Genomic DNA, 6,903 nt, shown 5'->3' with positions numbered 1-6,903 from the left:
CCGGAGGCGCCGCGCCCGCGCGCTCCCCTCCTCCCCGCGCGGCGCTATCAGCTGGGGGCCCCCTTCCCACTCCTCCCTTTCTTTGCCCGGGACGCTCCCTAAACTCTTGTTTCTCGGTCAGAGGAAAACTGGCCCCGAAGCCCTTCACGGTGCCATTGGTTCGCCGCGTCTGCCTTCTGTGGGTCCAGCCCACGTGTTCCACCCCTGTATCCTGCGTCGCCGCTCACTGGGAGCCTACTAGGCGCCACGCGGGCTCTGGGGACTGCTTGCTTTGTATGCATTTCCCAGAGTGGGAGTGAGCGGGCTGCAGAGTGCTTTCGCCAGCCCTCATGCTGGGTGAATGCTTAACGAATGGATGGAGGTGCTGCTGTGCAAGCTGAAATTCGAGTCCTCCTCGTCAATCCTGCGCAGAGGGGTTTATAAGCATATCTTCGTTGCCTGCCGAGTAGGGTTGGCAAAGACTTTAGCTTTTCAAATATTTGGTCCCGTCAGACCACTTTTTTTTTCCATTCCAAAAACAAAGGGTTACTAAGGTTCCCCGCACCCCACCCCCCCGCCCCATCCCCAAGACTCTAATCATCTATGAAATGACTATGCCCCATTGGTCTGGGTGTGCCTTGACTGTTGAGGGAATCTGTCGAAAATCAGACTGTACAACACCATTGAAAAGGGGATGGTTAGGCAATTATTATGTTCAAACATTGGAAAGTAGCCAACGGTACGTACTTAACAACTCCTTGTGAATATGTTTTTGTTTTTTTATTTTTATTTTTTCATTTTTTTGAGACAGAGTTTTGCCCTTGTTGCCCAGGTAAGAGTGCAGTAGCGTGATCATAGCTCACTGCACCTTTGAACTCCTGGGCTCAAGCAGTGCTCCCACCTCAGCTTCCCAAGTAGCTGGGACTATAGGTATGTGCCAACACACAGGGTTTTGCTGTGTTGCCCAGCCTGGCCTCAAACTCTGGCCTTAAGCAATCCTCCTGCTTTGACCTCCCAAAGTGCTGGAATTACAGGCTTGAGCCACCACACTCGGCCTTGAACATGTCTTTATTTATTGATCTATTTTTTTAGACTCATTCCATCACCCAGGCTGGAGTGTAATGGCGCGATCTTTGCTCACTGCAACCTCCGCCTACTAGGTTCAACCGATTCTCCTGCCTCAGCCTCTGGAGTAGCTAGGATTACACGTGCACGTCACCACGTCCAGCTAGTTTTTGCATTTTTAGTAGAGATGGGGTTTCACTATGTTGGCCAGGCAGGTCTTGAACTTCAGAGTTCAGGTAATCCATCCGCCCCAGCCTCCCGAAGTGCTGGGATTACAGACGTGTGCCACCACACCCGGCCTTGAACGTGTCTTTTGATAGAGGCAGGGGCATGCATGTACTGTATTAATGAAACAGCATTTTTCCTTACCTAGGAAAGGGAGAGAACAATCCAAGTGATCATTCTGTTCACTAAGTTTGCTCTGGTTTCCAGTCCTTTGCACGTACTGTTTGGGCTGCTTGGAGCTGTCCTCACACACATCTTTTCCTGTCTGGTTCTTCCTTGTCTTTGCTCAGAAGTCTCCTCCTTAGACGAGACATCACTGAAGAGCACCCCTCTTACCCTCAGCCCCTTACCCTGCTTTAATTCCCTTACCTTGCTTTAATTCTTTGGAGCTTGCATGTCCTGAGATTAATTTTATTTTGTTCCCAAATGTATTTTCAAATACATTGTAAGCTCCGTGAGGACAGGAAATTTACCCTTTTCCTCCAATGCCTACAACAATGCCAGACACATAGGACACTTGCTCAGTAAATTTTTGCAGAATGAATGACCCTCATAGACTTAATGATTTTGCATATTAGAATGCAGTGTGTCTGCCAGGCCTGGTGACATCATGCCTGTAATCTCAGCACTCTGGGAGGCGAGGCGGGCAACTTGTTTGAGGTCAGGTCAGAAGTTTGAGACCATCCTGGCCAACATGGTGAAACCCCCTCTCTACTAAAAATACAAAAATTAGCTGGATGTGGTAATTTTAGCCCACGCCTGTAATCCCAGCTACTTGGGAGGCTGAGGTAGGAGAATTGCTGGAACCCTGGAAGCGGAGATTGCAGTGAGCCAAGATTGCACCACTGCACTCCTGCCTGGGCGACAGAGGAAAGCTCTGTCTCCAAAAAAAAAAATTAGTGTGTTCTCTGTGCTCTGGCCCTAAAGAAAATGCTCACTATTGTGAGAGCTATAGAGATTACTGATAATTTGCAGGGGATGGGGGAAAGATGTATTTAGAAAATGAAAGTTGTGGATGGTTTTCAAAGATAATATGATAGAATTAAGACTAATGGCTGTTTTTGTAGGCTGGGTGCAGTGGCTCAGGCCTGTAATCCCAGCACTTTGGGAGACTGAGGCAGGTGAATCACGAGGTCAGGAGTTCGAGACAATCCTGGCTGACACGGTGAAACCCCATCTCTACTAAAAATACAAAACATTAGCCTGGCTTGGTGGTGGGTGCCTGTAATCCCAGCTACTCAGGAGGCTAAGGCAGAAGAATCTTGTGTACCCGAGAGGCAGAGGTTGTAGTGAGCCGAGATTGCGCCACTGCACTCCAGCTTGGGCAACAGAGTGAGACTGTGTCTCAAAAAATAAATAAATAAATAATAATTTAAAAAAAGACTAATGACTGTTTTTCTGATTTTTTTTTGGAAGAATTAATTAATAAGGGACTGTTTGACCTGGGCAGTGGCACACATCTGTAATCCCAGCTGAGGCAGGTGGATCGCTTGAGCTTAGGAGTTTGAGACCCGTGGGCAACATGGCAAAACCCTGTCTCTACAAAAAATACACAAATTAACTGGGCTTGGTGGCACATGCCTGTAGTCCCAGTTACTTGGGTGTCTGAAGTGGGAGGATCGCTTGAGCTGGGAGGTTGAGGCTGCACTGAGCCAAGATCACACCACTGCACTCCAGCCTGGGTAACAGAGTGAGACCCTGTCTCAAAAATAAATAAATAAACAAACATACAAGAGACTGTTGTTAGTGTTATATTAAAATTTTGAAAATGCTAAACTTAATTTTTAGTATAGGTATAGAGGATTTTATTTATTTATTTTTTGAGACAGGGTCCCTCTGTCACCCAGGCTGAAGTGTGGTGGCACCATCGTAGCTTACTGCAGCCTGGACCTCCTGGGCGCAATGGATCCTCCCACCTCAGCATCGCAAGTAACTGGGACTACAGGTGCATGCCACCTTGCCCAGCTTATTTTTATTTATTTATTTTTTGTGACAGAATCTCCCTCTGTCACCCATGCTGGAGTGCAGTGGCACAATCTTGGCTCACTGCAACCTCCACCTCCCCAGTTCAGGTGATTCTGCTGTCTCAGCCTCCCGAGTAGCTGGGATTACAGGGGCGCACCACCATGCCTGGCTAATTTTTGTATTTTTAGTAGAGATGGGGTTTCTCCATGCTGGCCAGGCTGGTCTTGAATTCTTGACCTTGTGATATGCCCATCTCAGCCTCCCAAAGCGCTGGGATTACAGGCGTGAGACACCATACCCGGCCGCCTGGCTAAGTTTTTAATTTTTTGCAGAGACAGGGTCACACTGTGTTGTCCATGCTGGTCTCAAATTCTTGGTCTCAAGCCACCTGCCTGCCTGCATTTTTTCAGAGATGAGGTCTCCCTCTGTTGCCCAGACTGGAGTGCAGTGGTGTGATCATAACTTACTACAGCCTTAAACTGGTCTCACACAATCCTCCTGCCTCAGCCGCCCTGTTAGGTGGGACTACATGCACACATGCCCAGCTAAGAGTACTTTTTAAAGCTTAGTTGGTGAATCTAGTATTTTAATGAAAAGTGTTTTAAAATATTGTTAAAATTATACTATTTGTATTCTCACTTGTCTCATTTGGAGTACAGAGGAAACAAAACATTATTTTAGCATTCCCTCCGAAGAAATGTGAAGGATTGGCCGGGCGTGGTGGCTCATGCCTGTGATCCCATCACTTTGGGAGGTCTAGGCGGGCAGATCACCTGAGGTCAAGAGTTCAAGACCAGCCTGGCCAACATGATAGAAACCCTATCTCTACTAAAAATACAAAAATTAGCCAGGCGTGGTGGCGCATGCCTGTACTCCCAGCTACTTCGGAGGTGAGGCGGGAGGATCATTTGAACCCAGGAGGTGGAGGTTGCAGTGAGCAGAGATCACATCACTGCACTCCAGCCTAGGTAACAGAGTAAGACTCTATCTCAAAAAAGAAGAAATGTCAAGGATTTTTTTTTTTTTTTTTTTTTTTTTGAGATGGAGTTTCGCTCTGTCTCCCGGGCTGGAGTGCAGTGGCCGGATCTCAGCTCACTGCAAGCTCCGCCTCCCAGGTTCACGCCATTCTCCGGCCTCAGCCTCCCGAGTAGCTGGGACTACAGGCGCCCGCCACCTCGCCCGGCTAGTTTTTTGTATTTTTTTAGTAGAGACGGGGTTTCACCGTGTTGGCCAGTCTGGTCTCAAACTTCTGAACTCAGGTGATCCACCCGTCTCGGCCTCCCAAAGTGCTGGGATTACAGGCTTGAGCCACCGCGCCCGGCCAAGGATTTTAAGAAAGTATCAGAGGAGTTCATTCTCTTCCTGGTTATAGCATCAGGCTTTTGATCTATGGAATTTTACTTGACTGTTAAGATACCATCATTACTATCATGGATAGTGTGTTTGTGCAGCATATTTTCTTACAATTTTTTCTTTTAAATATGTCAAAAAAAACTCATAAAACTGCCCTCTTCCCCACTTTTCACATGTAGTAACTTTACGTCTTCATTCAAGGTAGAATGTTTGGGCTTTCCTGACTGCAAAACTGATTTCCTTGGACCTCTCACCTTGGGGTAGTCAGGATTGTTTTATCTTTCCAATTTAATTCTCTCAGACCTCTTCTGTGTTCATAACATCATCTCTCTCTCCTCTCTCCAACCCTCAATTTAAAAATTATATTCCAGGCTGGGCGCAGTGGCTCAGTCCTGTAATCCCAGCACTTTGGGAGGTCGAGGTGGACGGATCACCTGAGATCAGGAGTTCAAGACTAGCCTGACCAACATGGTGAAACCCTGTCTCTACTAAAAATACAAAAATTAGCTGGGTGTGGTGGTCGGCACCTGGGTGTGGTGGCTGAGGCAGGAGAACCACTTGAACCCGGGAGGCAGAGGTTGCTGTGAGCTGAGATCGCGCCATTGCACTCCAGCTTAGGCAACAAGAGCGAAACTCCGTCTCAGAAAAAAAAAAAAAGTTATATTCCATTTCAGCTTCCCTTTACGAAAATGAAAAAAAAAAAAAGTTATATTCCATTTCAGCTTCCCTTTACGAAAATGACACTAGTTTGAGTTTTGCCTTTCCTAGTCCAGAACTTTGAACAGTTCTTCTGGTAAATATGCTCTCAGCTTTTAGGCCTATAGGATAGAACTTAGAAAAATAGATATTAAGTGATTTAAAAATCATTGGTACTGTATATGCTTTAATTATTAATTTGGGTTAGTCACGGTGGCTAACGCCTGTAATCGCAACACTTTGGGAGGCCAAGGTGGGTGGATCACTTGAGGGCAGGAGTTTGAGACTAGCCTGGCCAACCTGGTAAAACCTTGTCTTCACTAAAAATACAAAAATTAGGCCAGGTGCAGTGGCTCACGCCTGTAATCCCAGCGCTTTACGAGGCTGAGGTGGGCGGATCACCAGGTCAGGAGTTTGAGACCAGCCTAACCAATGTGTTGAAACCCCGTCTCTACTGAAAATACAAAAAGTTGGTGGCAGGCACCTATAATCCCAGCTACTCAGGAGGCTGAGGCAGGAGAATCGTTTGAACCCAGGAAGTGGAGGTTGCAGAACACACCACTGCACTCCAGCCTGGGCGACAGAGTGAGACCCTGTCTCAATAAATAAATAAATAAAAATAAAATAAAATAGTTAGCCGGGCCCAGCTACTCAGGAGGCTGAGGTGTGAAAGTTGCTTGAACTCAGGAGTTGGCGGTTGCAGTGAGCTGAGATTGTGCCACTGCACTCCAGCCTGGGCAACAGCAAGACTCTCTGTCAAAAAAAATTAATTTGTCTATGGTAGGGCCATTGACTTAAATAATGAAAAATGTAATTTCATTTGAAATTTAAAAGTGAGTTTAGTTAATGATCTTGTCTTTACAGTTAGATATGTCAAGAAAAAGAGATCAGACAAATGTCCACAAATATCAAGAAAAAGACTGGCAATTAAAGGCCTGTTGTCAACCTAAAATAATTAAAAGCGTCAGAATCTAGTATAAAGAGAAATTTTTCAAGTGCACAGTTTGAGGATGTCCCACCTGGAAACAGCAGTTCTTTTTTTTTTTTTTTTTTTTTGTGAGACGGAGTCTCGCTCTGTCACCCAGGCTGGAGTGCTGTGGCCGGATCTCAGCTCACTGCAAGCTCCGCCTCCCGGGTTCACGCCATTCTCCTGCCTCAGCCTCCCGAGTAGCTGGGACTACAGGCGCCGCCACCTTGCCCGGCTAGCTTTTTTTTTTGTATTTTTTAGTAGAGACGGGGTTTCACCGTGTTAGCCAGGATGGTCTCGATCTCCTGACCTCGTGATCCGCCCGTCTCGGCCTCCCAAAGTGCTGGGATTACAGGCTTGAGCCACCGCGCCCGGCCAGCAGTTCTAAAATAATAGAGTCAAAGTTCTGAAATAGGGAAGTTTCGGTTTTGTATAGGCAGAGACAGGAGTTTTTAGCAGGATTACAACATTTTTCATATAGGGTTGGCACATGGTTACTGCAATTTGATTGGTTATAGGCAGTGTGTCTTTTTGGGGAGAGTACATTGGGGAAGGTGTAATAGTTATGGGCTTTCTGTCATATGGTTTGAGCATAAGCAGGACACCAAAGGGAAAGTTTCTATAACAAGGGTCGTTAATTAAGAATTTTTAGT

General features: G+C 46.5%; 1 protein-coding gene across 1 annotated transcript in view; it reads left to right on the top strand.

The window, feature by feature from the left end:
- The first annotated feature begins 7 nt into the window (after positions 1–7).
- PUS7 (pseudouridylate synthase 7 (putative)) overlaps positions 8–6,903 on the top strand; it is a 79,918-nt gene continuing 73,022 nt past the window's right edge. Inside the window, exon 1 of the mRNA XM_011956857.1 lies at positions 8–36. The gene's annotated coding sequence lies outside the window, so the exon portion shown is untranslated. The remainder of the gene's footprint in view (positions 37–6,903) is intronic.

Source organism: Colobus angolensis, unplaced genomic scaffold (assembly GCF_000951035.1).
Source record: "Colobus angolensis palliatus isolate OR3802 unplaced genomic scaffold, Cang.pa_1.0 Scaffold427, whole genome shotgun sequence".
NCBI classification, from domain to species: Eukaryota; Metazoa; Chordata; class Mammalia; order Primates; family Cercopithecidae; genus Colobus; species Colobus angolensis.
This window is presented reverse-complemented; position numbering and strand designations above follow the sequence as displayed.